This window comes from Mustela erminea, chromosome 13, assembly GCF_009829155.1.
Source record: "Mustela erminea isolate mMusErm1 chromosome 13, mMusErm1.Pri, whole genome shotgun sequence".
In the NCBI taxonomy this organism is placed as follows: domain Eukaryota; kingdom Metazoa; phylum Chordata; class Mammalia; order Carnivora; family Mustelidae; genus Mustela; species Mustela erminea.
In genome coordinates this window covers 14,562,149-14,581,001 of record NC_045626.1, presented here as the reverse complement: position 1 = coordinate 14,581,001, position 18,853 = coordinate 14,562,149, and the positions used below count along the sequence as shown (strand labels likewise).

The 18,853-nt window shown below is 40.9% G+C and overlaps 1 protein-coding gene and 1 long non-coding RNA gene across 5 annotated transcripts in view; one reads left to right on the top strand and one right to left on the bottom strand.

The window, feature by feature from the left end:
* The window catches only part of LOC116572045, an 84,081-nt gene extending 68,449 nt beyond the window's left edge, over window positions 1-15,632 (bottom strand). The window contains exon 1 of the long non-coding RNA XR_004278104.1: window positions 15,485-15,632. This is a non-coding gene — a long non-coding RNA (uncharacterized LOC116572045). The remainder of the gene's footprint in view (window positions 1-15,484) is intronic.
* The window catches only part of CDH20 (cadherin 20), a 203,072-nt gene that overhangs the window by 132,570 nt on the left and 51,649 nt on the right, over window positions 1-18,853 (top strand). Inside the window, exon 2 of one of the 4 annotated variants that reach the window (XM_032310721.1) lies at window positions 3,187-3,516. The exons of 1 other annotated variant lie outside the window; for it this stretch is intronic. The gene's annotated coding sequence lies outside the window, so the exon portion shown is untranslated. Of the gene's footprint in view, window positions 1-3,183; window positions 3,517-8,323; window positions 8,433-18,853 lie in introns of those variants that run through there. 2 more of the 4 variants (XM_032310723.1, XM_032310725.1) reach the window with 2 other exon arrangements.

The following is an 18,853-nucleotide window of genomic DNA, read 5'->3' as shown; positions in this document are numbered from 1 at the left end:
TGAGCAAAGCTTAACCCCACTGAATGGGGATTCTCATTCTCTTTCTCTCTCGCTCTCTCCGTCTCACACACACACACACACACACACATACACACACACACACACACACACACACACACACACACACGGTTATTTAAACAGCAGTATTTTTAAAAATATAGGCTGGGCTGTCACACAGCCAGGTGGCCTGGCTGCATTAACAGTTCTGCCACACAAGGCTGGCTGCCCCGTTTATTGAAGGCCAGACCTCCCAACCTACTGGTAGTGACAACACTGTAGAGAGGCATGGGGGCACAGAATACCCTCAGGGCCAATGCAGTCTCATGTTAAGGTGGAAAGATTTCCAGAAGAGAACATGTGCTATTTGTAGATTTGGAATCAAGCTTTGGAGTATGACTATACATATATTTTTCTACACATATATATAGAAAATGAAAATCACCTCTGCTATTGCATTTTTGCATTTATATTTCCATATGTACGTTATGTCCAGCTACATCCATATATATGGAATTAATGCATAAAGACATGTAGTCACAAACACTACATATATAAACACATACCAAACACATACCAAATCTAGATACAGTGAAAATATCACAAATCATATACAGTTCACAGAGATTCTGATAAAAAGGTGTATAGGAAATATACATATATATCTCAACTTTTTTTTAAGATTTTTTTAAATTATTTATTTGACACAGAGAGAGATATCACAAGTAGGCAGAGAGGCAGGCAGAGAGAGAAGGGGAAGCAGGCTCCCTGTTGAGCAGATAACCTGATGCGGGGCTTGATCCTAGGAACCTGAGACCATGACCCGAGCCCAAGGCAGAGGCTTAACCCTCTGAGCCACCCAGGTGCCCCCATATCAACTTTTAAATGAATTTCATTCACCTATATTCAGCTTTATTACCAAAGACTTTTTCTCATCGCTCCCTACTGTAAAACAACTTGAGTATTACCTCTGTTGGTCTATGCAGTGTGCAAAAAGAACACAAGAACCAACCAGTCCCATCTGTGTTGGCTTGCCTCTGCCTACTGTCTGCATATAAGTCCCACTCCCTCCCCTGCCTGCTGCAGTATATGCAGATCGTACAGAGCAGAATGTTCAAGGCGCGTGTGGGGAGAAAACAAGGCTCGGTTAGCTTGATGATTGTGGGGGTCACATCTTATCATCTCTGCACACAATATATCCCATGACTGTTGTCTACAACACGACCGGGCACTAGCTGTATCCAATCTATTTCTACGCTGTATTGTCATTGGTCAAAAATGGCCTTGTTCTCCCATTCCCTCCATTTTCCGACTGAAAAAGGAAAGGAACTGATAAGCCTGAGCTCAATTTGTTCAGGCAATTATTGCAAAGTTCCTACTGTGAGGAAGGCCCTGCCCGTTGGTGCGGAATGACACGCAGCCATCCAGGGTCCAGACAAAAGGAGTCCCTGCTTTTCACCAAGTGTATTCAGCCATGTATAGACAGATTGGCTGAGATGCCTGCCCATTCACATCTTAATGGGAAAAAGAGAGAGACAAGAACCTGGGGGGGGGGGGGGAAGGAGAATGAAAGATTATCAAGTGATACCAGACAACAAAAACGTGAACTTGGCAAAGAGGAAGAAAGGAAACTATTTTGACCACAGGATAGTAAATCACTGATAAAGTGTGGATATATACGTTTTAGTACTATCCAGCTAAAACAATGCTTTTATCCCAGATAAAAGGTTCTCTAATGATACTGAAATATGAAACTGAAGAAAGTTACGCTTGGAGGTTGGATTATATGACTCTTGTTTCTACTATTCTCCCTCTGTCTCTCTCTCTCTCTTTTTTTTCCCTCTCTCTCTCTCTCTCTCCTGCACATTAATTCAACCCAATGAAACTGTTGGATGAAATCCACCAAGATGTATTCTAAAGTGTAATTCCTCTGAAACAAGTACATAGCTTTATTAGAAAACCAAAGTACCGGTCAAAAGGTGAAAAAAATAGATTATATTATGATGAACAAGAGGTCATTTAAGAAAAGGCTGAAATAGCACTTCTTTTTGAAATGGCATATGGAGGCTTTTATAACACTGAAAAAAGGGTGACATTTTTTTTTCCATATTTGTCCTTATTCTCTGCTTATGAACGGAAAGAAAATGTTTGACGATAAGGTCACTTCAAATTCTAGGCCACGGCACATGTTCTTCTCTGGAGAAGAACGCCCTCATCTTTCCCCTTTTCAACTACGTCTAATGATAATTGTTCTACCCGTCCAACACTCCTGTCTACTAAGAAAAGAGTTGACAAGAAGGAATGTCAGAGTTGCTTCTGTGACATCCCACAAATCATTTTTCCCAGCAAAAGTCACTTATTTCAAAGTTTAAGTAATGAAATGAGCAGGGGGAAATTAAGTTAATTTTAAAATCTGTTATTAGTTGCTTCTCTTTAGTCATAATGGAAATGGGGGGGGGATTACAGATTCAATAACGTGCATTTTTTCCATTATGGAGATTGGCTAATTCAATGGATGAATCATTAGAGAGAGATCCCTCTGGCCTTACGCAACTCCAAACAGAGGAAAAAAAGGAAAAGTTTAAGACATAAAATATACCATAAAATTGTTGGGAAAAATGATCTACAACCCTCAATGAAATTACCTCGCCTGGCAATTAAGAGCCCGTTTGTTGGAGCATTAAGAGCCTCAGGCAAACTAAACAAACCCATTCCTGGCTGCCGGTAATGACAGATTTCTTAGGGAGTATTATTTAATTAACAATAATTTGAAAGAGCAGCTCAGCTGAGACACTGCATGTACTTACTGGAAACACTGAGCAATGGTAGTGGAAAAGACATGCAATTTGTTCGCCTTCCCATTATCTTTCGTTTCTGAAATAAGTAAGCAGCTGATCGGTATTTGCCACTAGATATTTTCAGCTGTCTGTGAGGCCAACATGTCCAAAGAACTTGAGCTCTTACTGTACCAGGCTGCTAATAGTCCTCTGCCGTTTGATTCTGTTAAGAAATCCCCCAGGGCCTCCAGTGCTCAGGGACAGCATTCTTTGTCCTTCCCCCTTCTAGACAAGGGCAACTGTCAGCCCCCCTTCCCTGTGTACGCCAGGCTCCCTCCCACCCCCATACATCATTTGCTGCTAATCACCTAACATAAGTGATGCCTTTTGTTCTCCTTCCCTTCCCAAGTAGCTTTAGGTTGCATCAGCAACTCGGTGGCTGGCTGGGCCTTATTCCCCCAAGAGACGCCTTCCGACCCCATGGCACTGGCAGAGGGGGAAAGAAAGGTTTAGCCGGGAGCAGGCTTCTCCCCTCAAAGTTACTGGACTAAATTCCCTACCTCCAGCAGCCTCCTCTAGAGCTGATTATAATTTAAAGACCAATTTCAAACTGGCAGAGGGAGGACCACTCTCAGTTGTTCTGACATACAGTGGGAGCTGGCAGCATGAAGTGAACTCCACAAGTAAAGTGACAAGCTCAGGAAAATGCAAAAATAGTGCACTACGTGGAAGAAGGAGAAAAGTAAGTTATAAAACTTTTCATGTCATCTGTTATTTCCAGGACATAGCTTCACAAAATCTGGTTTAAAACTGGTCAATGACATGTAACGATTGTCTTGGGAAGTGCAAGTGTTGATTTAGTTCCTGTGGGAGCCAAACAAAGCTACGCTAAGACAGTAATTTTAAATTATTATTGGATGGCTGTTAATTGTACTCACCAGTGTCCATTAAAATTCCTGCCAACAGAAAATCTTTATCTTGACTTGATTTGTGAGAAGCTTAGGAATGAGCAGTCAGTGCAGAACATGGTTATTAAGTAAAACAAATTTCTGTTTGTGGCTTCTGAAAAGACAAATCTGAAATCCCAACCAGTTGGCTCATGCTTATGTTTGAGAGTAGATTAGGACAGGGTACATGTACAGCACCAGCATCCACAGTGGGTTGAGACTGATTGCGGGAGCTAAAGATTTTTTCTTTGATTCTTTTGAGTCCACAGTAGCTTTCGCTCAAATAATATCAAAGACATCTGATTAAACACATCTCCCAGCAGGATTTTATCGTAGGGCATGCTTTATTGTGTACAGTATAATCAGACTGATATCATACGGCATTAGCCAGTGAATGCCTTGTTTTCAAACAACTTGTGGAAATAGATTTTTATCCCTTTCTTTAATCTTAATTTGATAATATTAACCAATTCCATTATTTAAATTGACTATTAAGATTGGAATCAGTCTGATTTATCAGAATGTATTTCCCATTAATAAGGCTTTCTTTTTAGCCTCTCCCTTGAACCTTTATTTACTTTTAGTACTTTGAAGAGAAACATTTACAAAATCTTCTTCCCTCATATGGATTAAAGCATGTGGATTGGTTCCCATTAAACTATACTTAGCCTTACAGTGCAAGAACAAAACCTTGTAGAGTTTATATGCATTTCTTTTAATGACTCTACTATATAGGGAAAAAAATAAAAGGGAATAAAAGACAAAGAAATAATAAATTAAATTTTGCAGAAGATACATAAGAGCATTTCCCATTCCAAAGAAACCCAATTCCTTTACTGACACAGAAAAGAAGTAATACAGGAATTTTAACTGCTAATGCGGTTTCCACTAGTAACTTCGAACATCTCTGTGGCCCTGCCATACGGTATTTAAATATCAGAAAGGGGGAAAGTGCTGGCATAAAAGCAATAGAGACACACAATTTTTCCAGACAGCAGAGCTAACGATCTTATCTTGCCACAAGTGTTCCCTGAGATTAATCAGCAAGTTATTAAAAAAAAAAAAAGTTTTTTCCTTTTTTTAACAGATACTTTGCAGCAAGTAAAAGTATAAATAGCTAGTATCAAGCATCATCGCCAACTGACTGCACTTTAAAGAAGGTTCTTTAAATTCAGCATTTCTTCTAGGCAAAAATGAATGAAATGTTGTAAATGTTGTACTATGATGCAAAGTCAGCATTTGAAAATATCACTCATTTACGGGATTTGCAAAAGGCCTTAAGGCCCTTGGTTCCATTCCCACCTTTGACAAACCTACTTGAGTCTGTGGAAACCTCCCCCGCTCCTCACCCCATAGTCTCCTGCCCCTGTCTTGCCCTGTCCAATAAAGGGAAGACTTCTTAATTTCCATAAGCAACTCATCCCAGTTTATAAGCTTCACTGTCTGGAAATCATCATTTAAATCTCTTCCTCTACTGATTAAGGCCATGGTCCTTGCACCTGGTTCTTAGGAGATGTCGATCTTCAGTGAAGATGAATTTTTTTAAATTTGGATGCCATCATCAAGCTACACCTTGACTTTTTCTTCTCTAGCCTGAAAGATATCATCTCCTGGGGCACGTGGCTGGCTTAGTCGGCAGAGCGTAAGACTCTCTTGATCTCAGGGTTGTGAGTTCAAGCCCCACGTTGAACATAGAGATTACTTAAAAATAAGAAAAAAAAACTTTAAGGGACGCCTGGGTGCCTCAGTCAGCTAAGCACCTGTCTTCAGCTCAGGTCATGATCTCAGGGTCCTGGAATCAAGCCCCGCAACAGGCTTCCTGGTCAGCAGCGAGCCTCCTCCTCCCTCTACCTCTCACCGGGGCACTCTCTTTGTCTTTCTCAAATAATCTTTTTTTAAAAAAAATGTTTTTAAAAAAATTTCCTTTCCTTGGACACTGTAGGTTTCATCTTTAGAGCCTTGAGGACTCCTCTGAACCTGCTGCAAGCTCCCACCCTCATTCTACAGCCCGCTTTGGGCTGTAGCTCTCAAGAACTGAGAGGGTTCTGGTGAGGAACACGGTCCCACCTGGCAGACCCTCAGGCCTGCTCTGTTAATATTGCTATACAAGTACCACAGTTCTCACCAAAATAAGAATGTCATATTGCGGAATCGTTCTCTCTTTGTTTCGTTTCATTCTATTCCAAGTTTTATCATAATTCCTGCTTGGTACTGACACTACTAATTCTGAAGACATGGGGGTGATAGTCGCTGCCCTCAGAGAATTTACAGGCTAGTGGGGAAAGCAGACCATGTGGGCTGGCCAGTGTAACGGAAAGAGTGGCATGGCGGCACAGGAGACAGGCCTTATAACTAACAGATGCTTCCTGGAAGAGAGGTTGCCAAGCAAAGGGCCTGGAAAAAGCATTCTGTTTGAACAAAAGCATGAAGGTGTTAAAATATAGGGTCTATAGTTTATTATAATGGACCCAAAAAATGTGAGGGGAGAAGGGGACAGAAAATGAGGCTGGAAGGGTAGGCAGGAGCCAGTTCATGTAAGTCCCAGCATAACCTTGTCAAGGAGCCCAGATTTTATCAGTTAGGAAATGAGGAGCGAAGCTGCTGAGAGACCTTTCAGCAGGTGAGTGACCTGGTAAGATCTCTCTGGCTGACAAGAGAACAGATTAGAACAGGGACACTACTTAGGAGGCAGCTACTTCGGTGAAGGTGTGGAAGTTACTGGAGACAGAAGGAATCCTACATTAACTTCTGGATTCCTACTTTGATGGGTGGAAGTGCCATCTATCTATGGTGAGAGTAAGAAGAGCAAGAGACCCAACAGAGAAAACAAGTAGGAGACAAACTGGAAGAAATGATATCCATTATGACCCACCAACCTTACATTTGTTCAATGAGCTCTTATTTCTAGGTATCACTAGATTTTATTTTATTTGTTACTGCTCTGCTTATATTTTGATGCTTCATCAAAGAGCCCCATGTTTAAAGTCAAGCCACATTCTTTCCCACCATCACTTTACTTTGTTCCACTTTGGTAAAATCTCAATGCTTAGTGATCATGACTTTAGCTATCTTTTAAATATGAATATTAAACACCTGATACAGAACTCACCCCTTTAAAAATACTTCTTGTCATCGCACTAAGGTTGAAAATGATCCATTGATAACAATTCCCCAGCCATTCAGTAATAAGAGTCAGAACCGTATTTCTTGATTTGTCATGCCTGAGCAGGTGTAATCAAAAGTTGCGCAGGTATCGCTTAAATAGATACACCTACCCTTTACATACACCCCTCTCAGTCACAGCATATATGGAAATCGGGCCATTCATACAGAAGTTCCTCTCTAGGTATGTTTGGGTTTTTTTTTAATCAAAGAATTCCTATCCCCCACCCCCACCCCAAAATCCCCTTCCAAATACAAAAACTTGCCTTTGCTTATCTGAGATTACGGAAGTTCTTCCACACTGAACTCAGTGGCTCTGGGTTAGCCTGACTGATGGGCCAGGTGTAGCTAAGTGTATTTTCTAATGATGGTCACAATAATATGTGCCATCTCACAGGCTCTCCTGGAGCCTTGCCACTCCTTCAAGAGTCTAAGTTCCTTCCCTGGAGTATGTGGACTTGGAAGTGGCTCATAACCAACAGAATACAGCAGAAGCACAGCCTGAGAGGGTTCTGCAGTTGGGTCAGAAAAGCTAATACATCGTCTGCTTTGAGAATGGACATGCTCACCTGGGAGGCCTGACCACGTACATGGTCCAAATGCTCTCATGGAAGCCACCATGCTGAGGAAGCCCAAAATAGTCCATGTGGGAATTGCATGTAAATGTACGAAATGAGACTACGTGAAGGGACAGAGACACCCCAGAGGGCTCCAGCGGCCCCAGACCCCTGCCATCCCAGTCCAGGCACCATCTGACTGCAGATGCCTAAGAAACCCCAGGCCAGAATCAACCAGCCAAACACATCCAAATTCCTAACCCACAGAAACCACAAAAATTAATAAAATAATTGCTGTTTTAAGCTATTACATTTTGAGGTGATTTGTTTCGTAGCAATAGCTAGCCAGAAAACAGGAATTAGTGCCAAAATTATCAGTACAAGGTCAAATGATAGAGGATCAGTAGAAATCTGGATTAATATTGGGTTTTGCTATGCTAAGAATATAATAATAAAAATTAATAGATTTAAATTCAAATAAAATGTCTCTATTATTTCCTTAGGATCAATTACATATTTATTTTAAAGACACGACACATACTGCAAAATGCTTTCAAGAAAGTTTTGTCAACCTGTATTTCTATCCAAAGTATAAGAAAATGTCTAGTTCTCCACATTCTCCGCAACGAGTTAGCTTATTTTTCAATGTTTTCCAATTTAATAGGCTAAAAATAACTCATTTTCTTCAGCTAATTGCAAAAGTAAAATGATTATCATATATTTTAGGTCAATTTATTTCCTCTCCTATGAATTTCTCTCATTGTCATTTGATCATCTTTTTTTTTAAAGATTTTATTTATTTATTTGACAGAGAGATCACAAGTCAACAGAGAGGCAGGCAAAGAGAGAGAAAGGGAAGCAGGTTCCCACTGAGCAGAGAGCCTGATGCGGGGCTCAATCCCAGAACCCTGGGATCACGACCTTAACCCACTGAGCCATCCAGGCACCCCAATCATCATTTTTAACAATGAACATAAAGACTCTTTAACATGGTAAGGGAGTAAGTCTGTTTTCTCATGCATGTTGCCTGATTTTTATACTAAAAATGTACCAATTTGTAGTAATTATTTGGTTCAATCTATTAATATCATCCCCTTTATTACTTTGGATGATACTTTGGGAAGGCTTCTTCAACCCAGTATTGATAAAAACAATATTCACCTACATCTTCTCTTGGTATTTTTTTGTTTTTTCGTATGTTCTACTAACCTGCATAGTTTGATCTTTCGCATTTGACTCTCCAATGAAAGGAAGAGTGGACGGTAGCTGGTGAAGGACAGGAGATAGCTTTTCCAACTACAGTTAACTAATTTACTAAGGAAGTCTACCTTGCCAAATATATAATATAGATTAAGATGGAGTTCAGTGAAGAGGATACAGAAATAAAAGGAAAAAGGAGAGGAAGCCAGGGCCTACCAATTTCACCTTGAAAAAGCTTCAGAACTTCTCGTGCCTAGAAGAGCAGAGTTCTGAAAAATCCTTTACTAAAGGATTTCCACTTCCTTGATCTAAACACAATCAAAAGGTGCCAGAAATATAACAGTTGGAATTTCAGGTTGGGAGAAGAAAGGTATTAATACGTAAGTGCTAATAATGTAAATACTAGTAACTGTGATTGTTATAAGATACATTTGGATCTCAGAAACACTTAAAATTTTTTTATAAGTCCTAAAAAATACAAAATACATTCATTAGGTCTGTTTGGAGGGTCTCTTTTCTATTTAATTCTTCAATATTAATTTTGTTTATTTTAAAATGCTTTTAAAATTTTAATCAGTTTTTATTTTATTAAAAGTAAAATATTTGCATTGGTCAAAAACAAAATAAAATAAGACAGTACTGGAAAGCTTATAATTTAAAAAAAAAAAAAAGCAGTTCCTTGCCCCACCCCAAAACTCAACTCCTAAAGGCAACCCCAGAAGTTCTTTCTTCAGGTACTTGCCCCTATATTTCTAAGTAATATGTTAACACTATTGTGTATTCCTGGAATATTTATTTAATTTTTTAAAAGATTTTATTTATTTATTTATTTTGAGAGAGAGAGAACACAGAGGGAGAGGGAGAGGGAGAACCAGACTCCCTGCTGAGTGGAAAGCCCCACGCAGGGCTCTATCCCAGGTAGGACCCAGAGATCATGACCTGAGCTGAAAGCAGACACTTAACCATCTGAGCCACCCAGGCCCCCCATGAAATATCTATTTTAGATGATTGAAGTTGACTTCCCAGTAGGATAGTTGAGGATTTAGTCCTCTTTAAACATATTTCCACTCATTCTCCCCTCTCTCACCCTCTCAACACACTTCTATTTCAATTTTCACTAAATTAGTCAAAATTTATGAATGAATGTTGTTTCCTATCAAGCAAAGTTGTACATTAAGATTCTAATTCCTGTTTTCTAGAACAGCTTTGTTTTTCTGGATTAACAACTGCCTAGTATTTTCTTTTCTCCTCTTCTTTATGTATGTGTCACTATTATTTTTTTCAAGTGTTCAAAATATCTGTTTCATGGTTATTGGTAATTTTTCCAAAACCTGTAAGAATTTCTCAAGCCCTTTCATATCAGTTTCATTTCTTTCCCTGGTACCCTCCCTCCCCTAGTCTGGCTTCTGTGTCAGGCCTAGTATATAATTGTTATCCTAGGGCTTATCATCACTAGTCTTCTATGTTGGATCTCCTTTCTCTAAGATCCCGTGTCTTTTTCTTAGTTTTCTCTATCATTTTGCTAAAATACATGAAATTTCTCAATGATAATACCGAGTTCTAGAAGACAGTGGAGCATTTATCATCACAGACTTCTATTCATAACCAAACGACAGAATAAAAACATTTTAAAGGAAATGTAAATATAGCCATATGGTGAAGACTGGACCAATAGAGAGTCTAAGTTCAAGAAAGAAGGGACAGGTAGAGAATGACCTTGAAAACAATTCTAGAAAAAGACACGCTCATATCAGCCCCTTTCCCCAGAATTAAAGAGATAAAAAGCTAAACCACCAGAGATAACTTTGTGGTCATTTCCCTTTAACTAGAGAACTAAAAAATATCCCCGAATTTTAGAGCACTGTAATTTTTCAAATGCCAAATCCCTCATCAGGTTCCCCAGCATCTCTACAAAGGATTCCTTAACTTCATATTGCAACAAATGATGCCAAGGTCTAGAGCACTTCTGACTTATCGGGGTTCATTTTATTCGCTCTCTAAGAACAAAACTATAACGTGTAAAAATTCGTTGTTTTCTGGACTTTTTTGCCTTTATATTGTCTGATTATACATGCTTCTTAATACCTTGGTGGTAAAAACGGATATTAAGAATGAAAAAATATTAAATAAAGTTAAAAGACTGAAGGCAGAAAGAATAATAATATCAAACTGTTAAATACTTTTTACAGCTTAAAAACCCATCAGCGGGTGCCTGGGTGGCTCAGTCACTTCAGTGTCTGCCTTTGGTTCAGGTCAAGACCCCAGGGTCCTGGGATTAAGTCTGCATTGGGCTCCCACTCAGCAGAGAGTCTGCTTCTGCCTCTGCACCTCCCCCCACTCATGATCTCTGTCTCTCTCTCTCTTATCTCTCTCAAATAAATAAATAAAATCTTTAAAGAAATAAAATAAATAAAAATACATCAGGACTCAGTTAATATTTACTAAACACCAGAGATGTGTCAACTGCTATACTAGGTATCCAGTTTAGGGATAAAAGACACTATCTGCGTCTTCAAGGAGCTTATGATATGGGGAAGAGAGAGACAAGTAAATAACTGTAATACCAAATAATGAAGAGCCAACGGGAAATGCATGAGGCACTCTGAGGAGAGAGAAGAGATGGGAAATACAGAGGAAGTAAAAAAATAAAATAAAACAGAACTTCATCTATAGTATTAGGTCACGACAGTCTTTGACAACCTTTTAAATCTTTAAGCCCTTTAAAGGAGATATCTGGGGCACTTGGGTGGCTCAGTGGGTTAAGCCTCTGCCTTCAGCTCAGGTCATGATCTCAGGGTCCGGGGATCAAGCCCCGCATCAGGTTCTCTGCTCAGCAGGGAGCCTGCTTCCTCCTTTCTCTCTGCCTGCCTCTCTGCCTACTTGAGATCTCTCTGTCAAATAAATAAATAAAATCTTTAAAGAAGATATCTGAGCCTCAACAAGGTTAAGCAAACACCCAGCATCACACGTCAAGGGGCAGAGTTAGAAAGAGTCTTAAGCCAAAATGTCCTGAGTCCAAATTATGCATCATTTTCCAAAAGAGAGGTATTTTTGAAAACAGATATTAGAAGACAAACTACAGAAGAAAAAATAAATATCAGTGTGATTTTGGGGGGGTTATTTGTTTTACCAGGAGTTTTTTCTTTTCCTTGAACAGAGTATCCAGTTGTCCTCTATGTATACGCTCCTTACCCATTAGAAAAATGAAAGATAAAAAACGCATGACTCCAATGTGAGAGTGGATATTGTGTAAAGCGAAAAACATCTGGGAGCTAACAGGTCGAAAGGTCTCTAGCTGAGCTGAAGCCCCAGAGTCAGCTGCACCAAGTCGGCCACAGAAAGGCACCTGGAGCAGGACCAGCCTGGGGTCAGCAGCAGGGGGCGTGCAGGCAGCGTGTGCTCTGGAAGCAGCCAGAACCACTCTCAGGGAGAGGAAGGAGCTTACATTCTTTAGGTCCAAAGCTGCTTTGAAGTTTTGGACTAAAAAGAGAAGGAAAGTTCTTGCCTCTTTAAATAATCAGGCATAGAAGGATGAATTTTTTATCCCTAACTCTAAAACCGAATTTATTACCTTGCCTCTAACGAATGCCTCCTCCCAATTTCCAGCTGTAACCTAAGCACAGAACTTTCCTATCATTGGTTCATTAGCCGCTCAACCCCCGTACCCACGTTCCTTCACATGGATTCAGTTTCCCAGTGATGCAAACTCTGCCTCTTCCCCAATCCTCTTCCTACCCCAGGATTCCTGGCTGAAGTCCTCCTTAGGGGTTCCCCGGGACTCTAAACAGACTCTCTCACCAGCTCTCCACCACTCTTTAGTAGCGACACTACTCAACAGTGATGGGACTCGCTCTGGCTGGTTTGCAAGCTCAAAAACCTTTAACCGCTCACTAGAAACAACTACAGATTCAAAACACTTCAAATCCAGCAACATTCAAGCTCCTAGCTACTGTTTTTTGCCTGTTTCCCCTGCGCCATCTCTCATTACTCTCTCTCTCTTTTTTTTTTAAGATTTTATTTATTTATTTGACAGAGACGTAGCGAGGGATGGAACAGACGCTGGGAGAGTGGGAGAGGAAGCAGACTTCCTGCTGAGCAAGGAGCCTGAAGAGGGGCTCGATCCTATGACCCTGGGATCGTGACCTGAGCCAAAGGCAGACGCTTAATGACTGAGCTTCCCAGGCACCCCCTCACTACTCTCTTGCAGGCCCCATTCTACACCCAAATTCAAGCTCTGCATCCTTCCTCTGCACCTTGGCACTTGCATTTGCTTTCCCTTGGAATACCCTCCTCTCCATCCTTCAAGGTCTAGTTCATAGGCTACCTTAAACTTTTCCTCCCTCACAGAAGTCATTTACCCCTCCCCTGACCTGACCTAGCACTGGTTTCAGGGTTCTGGCAATCCATGTCACAAAAAGACCCGTGTCACAGTCAGTCACATACAAAACACGTGCTGTAGGGGCGCCTGGGTAGCTCAGTGGGTTAAAGCCTCTGCCTTTGGCTCAGGTCATGATCTCGGGGTCTTGGGATCAAGCCCTGCATCAGGCTCTCTGCTCAGCGGGGAGCCTGCTTCCTCCTCTCTCTCTGCCTGCCTCTCTGCCTACTTGTGATCTCCGTCTGTCAAATAAATAAATAAAATCTTATTTAAAAAAAAAAAAACCATGTGCTGTAGTAGTCGCTCCTAAGGCAGAATCCAAGTTCTCCCGCTCGCTCTCCCACCACATTTGCCAAGAGCTATGGTGTCAACACTCACATCCTGGCCAGTTTAAGGAGCTGCAGAGAAACATGCAAATCAGCTCTCGAGAGAGCTGGTGGGAGCCGAGGAGCCATCCCAGCACACCACTTCTGGTCCGTCTCTGTGTAAAATGGGAAAAGTATACCTTTTCATGGGATTCTTGCGAAGACTAAATGACAAAGTGAAGGTACAGGACTTACCCGGCCTAGCATGAAGTGAACGCTCCACGCTAACGCTTCTGCTGTCGCTGCTTCTGCGATTCCTGCCGCTACCACGCTGTCATCACTGCCACCAGCGATGCCATAATGCCTACGCCTACTCCTACTACTACCAGTATTAATGGCAGTATCTCCCCCACTAAACTGTAAACTCCTTGAAGGAGGGAAAGAGAACAATTATTAAGCGCCTACTGTTTTTCAAACACAAGGTTTTAACCATCTGCCAAATACCATGCTAAGAGCTTCATGTATATTTTCTCACTTAATTCTGACAATCACCCTGTGAGAGTCTATAATTATCTCCAGTCTGCAGACGACAAACAGAATGAAAGAGTTTAAGTCACTTGCTTAAGACTGCTAAGTTAAGAGGTCCTAGGGCTGAAACTGAAACTCCACTTCATTTGGCTTCACAAACCACTATTGATCAAGCATATTTGATGCTCAAATATTTATCAACTTAATAAGTTGAGTCTTAATTTTAGACAGCTAACTGAGTTTTGCCAAAAACTCTTCTTCCTATGGATTAACCTTGATGGTCCAGGAAGGACTACAGAACTGTCCTGCTTTCCTAAAGGTCTGTGCAAAGGCAAAGTTAAAGAGAAAACCGTAAGTAGCAATTATTTGCAACTTCTTTTGAGGAAGAACTTAAGCCAGAGAATTACTTAATTTAAAACACATGCTTTTTTAAAACGAACAAGCACAAATTTAGTGCAATTATAAATGCCACATAAGACGAGAAATTAGTGAGCATATGAGACAACTCCGAAAAATCAAAATTGATCATTTTTGTCTAACTGTAGTCAGAGAAATTGCCCATGGACTTAACTGTACTTTCATAAGCTTGATTAAAAGAGAAAACTAGAGGAAGCATAAAGTAGGTCAAAAACTTCCTGACTCCTTTAGGATTAAAACATGTACTAGATACTAAGTGTGCATGAAAAGATGCATAAGAATCTATTTGCCATTCTTGGAAGATATGGAAAGAAAGACAGGGCATCCTCAAATGGAAAAATTAATTACAATGGAAATGAAAGCAAGGAGGACTTGGGCGTGAACTCTAGTGAAAAGATTTCTACAGCAGAAATGCCTTTGTTTATGACCTGAGCTGAGAGTTTACAGCTAGAGGGTCGGCATATATGTAGGATGCTGAGGTGGTTTTTATTAAGGGCCTGACCAGGTTTTTCAAAGCCAGGTCCTAATTACGTAACTCACACTTTCTCCCATTTTTTTTGTTCTATTCTTCTCACCCACACGTGGATACACACAAACACACACACACCCTCATATAAAACCAGATACTGGCCTAAATTCTTTGGTTCAACCACACTGGGCCTCCCCCTCAGCCACGTCAGCCCCATACTTCCATTTTTGAATTTCTTAAAAGCACTCCCTCTCATAAACTACTTTGGTTGTGGGGAAAGAAAAGGAAAGGAGCAAGTGGTGAGAAAAGGAAGATTTCAGAGATGATAAGAGAGGAGTGAACATTGTAACTGAACTTTTAGGCTCAGAATTTCCAGTTTTTGAAGAACCTGGAGAAGTGGGAATTCACAGAAATATAGGTAAGCAAAATTAGGATAAGTAAAAGCAATGGCCACCTTTTCTACGAAATCTCCATGGAAATTAAATGTGCTTTGGTTTTTCTTCTGCTGCTCAATTTTTTTAAAAAAGGCAATACCATAATTCCTCAATTCTAGACACCATCAATTTATAAACAGCCTCTTTGAGGGGTAGAGAAAGGAAATGTGACCACATTAAATGTACACACTGACTCTAAGCCGTATTCACTGCAGAAAGGCTAACTTGGGGGTTGGAGCAAGTGTCATGAGGCTGGCCAAGCATGGAATAGGGGAGTGGAAGTGAGAGCACAACCCAAATCCAAGAAATCCAGTACCTGGACAACCTCCTCCTGCTCTGCCGAGGGTCGGTCGCCTCCCTAAATAGGTAGCTTTGCGTAGGCTGGTACGTAGGTGGCCACAAAAGAAAGATGAAGTTTCTACTCACTTAATGACTGGCTGCCCAGGAGGAAACCGAAGACGACACATCTGCAGTAAATGAAAAAGACTTCAGGTCAGAGAAGTGTCTCATCTTCCAGCATTCAAAACCACAGTACACACCCTTTCCAAAACACACTCCCAGGGGTGGAGTCTGGTCAGCAGTACAGCCACACACATCCAGGTTAAGAAATGCTGCAAGTCCATTCACAGAAGCAATGAAAATATTTTCTTTATAGGACTCCACAAGAGGTATCTTGTTGTTTGTGAAATATACATATTCAAAGATATCCGTATCACATGAACTTTTCTCTCCAATTTATACCACAACCACCTGCTCTGTTCTCTCTGGGTTCTATACTCTGTACTGAGAGCTGCGACTCGTAAGTGTGCTTACTCGTAGTTCTCAGATGAGACCCCTGAATGAGAGGCAGGATAGCATGATGGCCCTGAGATGCGTTCTGACTGAATGCCACTACGCGTCCCAGTACGCAGTCGCATCTCACCACCATATCTAGGATCTTCGCAAGGTTTCTTTTCTCTTTTTAAGTACGTCTTTAAGGCTCTTTCTAGAAGTAAAAGTGATAAGAAGTTTGGCAACCCAAAACCACAACACCACTGTCTATATTTACCTCTTAAAGACATGAAGTCGTATCAAAAAATGAAAACACTTTCTTCCCTCCAGAGGGGGAGTCAGCAGCAGAGGCAGCGGACTTTCTGCTTCTAGAGAGATGTCATTTGAGCTTTACTGAGCAATACTTCTATTAACCATGAAAAGCTCAGGAAAATTGGAATAATGAAGAAAAGAAATAAGAGGGAGACCGTAAAAGCCCAGTTCATTTCAAGGAGAAAGCAGTAACATTCCCTTCCCCCTACATTTTAAATATCACAACGAATTTAAGTAATGAAATAAACAATTCACCAAGAGCACACTTTATCTACAACTTTAATTTCTTCCTACTGTGTTCATTACCAAGCTGTTTGCTTTCTTCAGGCAGGATGGGGAAAAACTTTTAAAAGACTCATTTAACACAGAAGTCAATTTCCACTAATGTATTGTGTGGCATATGTGGTCTTCCAAAGCAGATCTATACATACAAATATACATATATTAGCCTCTTCCTTTACAAGAACAGCAGAAATTAGCCCACCTTCCAACAGATCATCGCCACTATTATCCCATAGGAAAAACATGAACATGAGAACCATATTTTTTGTAAGAATTGAAAACCGGTTAGTATTTCTGATAGAACTGCCATCCTTTCACTTGTATAAACAGCTCTAACTGTGAAAAGAATAACATAACTTTTGTAAGACCCAGATTTTACTTTCTGAAAAGTTAGGCAGGGAGTATTTTTCATGCATTCTGCCAAGAGGAGGCAGGAATAAAGTGCTTTCCGCCAACTGTAGCTATCAAGTCATTTAACACAAAGAGTTTACAGGTGCTGCGCGCTTTGGTATTTGATGTCTGGAAGGGGGAATATGAGAGGCACACCCAGAACACCCGAGCTTTCACAGGATCACCAAGGACTCCACAGGTCCTAAATGTCCAGAAGCTGCTCTGGTATGTGTTCAGCGAAAGGGAAGAACGTGAGGACCCTGCACTCGTGTGTAGGAGGCCAAAGTGGGCAGGAGAGACAGATGAAAGCTCAGGCAGCCGCACCACCCACAAAATATTCATCACAAAGATTCCAAAGAACACCTTTTTTTCTCAAGCTCTTCAGATCACACTGAGGTAAAGACAGGGACTTTTAATTGGCAAGAATGCATGTCTAGTTTATAAGAGATGAGAGAACATAAGGGACAGTATTTAAAATCCCCCCAAATTTCCTCAAATCTCATTCTGTCCAGAAAATTGAGCGTACAAGCAGGAAAGGGGACATCTGCACACTCCCGCACACAAACATGCCTGCACCTGAGCACCTAGAATCCGAAAGCAAGATTCTAAAACCAGCTAGAGAAAATACAAAATAGTCAAAAATAATACTTAGGCGGGGCACCTGGGTGGCTCAGTCAATTAAGCATCTGCCTTCAGCTCAGGTCATGATCCCAGAGTCTTGGGATTGAGCCCCCCATCGGGGAGTCTGCTTCTCCTTCTACCCTTCACCCTGCTCATGCTCCCTTCTCACTCTCTCTCTAATAAATAAATAAAATCTTTAAAAAAGTGCTTGGGCAAAATGTGCACATGTGAAACAGACATAAAAGGAAATATATTAAAGTATATACATTGAGTTCTAGCTTTAATAAATGCAACCCCAAAAAAGAATTTTTCTCTACAGAGTTTTCTAACAGCAAGTCCTTCATTAAGTTCCTTTATATGGAAAAAAAAAATTGTGGTTATTACAGAATTAGGCTAGGCCACAATCTAATACCCCACAGTACTTATCCCAAATGTAGAAATCTGTGAAATAATATATATACATTAAGCCCTTTCAGAATGTTGGTTCAAAAAGTGCCCACGAGATATGGTTCAGGCTTAGCTTCACCATTTCTTTTTTTTTTTTTTTTAAGATTTTTAAAAAAATTTATTTATTTGACAGAGATCACAACTAAGCAGAGAGGCAGGGAGAGAGAGAGGGAGAAGCAGGCTCCCTGCTGAGCAGAGAGCCCGATGTGGGGCTCTATCCCGGAACCCTGGGGTCATGACCTGAGCTGAAGGCAGAGGCTTTAACCCACTGAGCCACCCAGGCACCCCAGCTTCACCATTTCTAACACAACCCAGGCAAGCTCTCCTTGGGTGGTTGCTCTAACGTCAGCTGGCTGGCACCTCAGTCATTTACAGAGTACATTCACCCTCGTTATCCTGGCGGAGAGATCCTCAGATAGTCCTGTGAAGTAAGCAGGAGAATTTTCCTTCCCTACTTACCTGGAGGAACTGAAGTTTATAGAATGAACAAGTAAGAGGTAATGAAAATAGAACCAGGGGGACAAACTGTGGAATACGCAGCCTAGCGCTCTCTGGGGAGTTATAGATGGGTTTGTGTCTTGCAACACATGGAATATTCCCCTTATGACCATCCATCACAGTATTCTGGTGACAGCTTCTGGGGTCATGCCCTTTAGTCCACCTTCTAAGTCCCGAAAACAGCATAGCTGTTTCTCACCAACCTTTTTCATTAATCCATCTCCCTGGGTTAAGACTCCTTTCAAAACATCTCTTCTTAGACCAGCATCAAAGAAACATGAGCTGGGTTTCTGTCCATCAGTCCAAAGAGGAAAACTGCTAATACTTGGTAACCGACCTTCTAGCACACCACTGCTCTTCATTA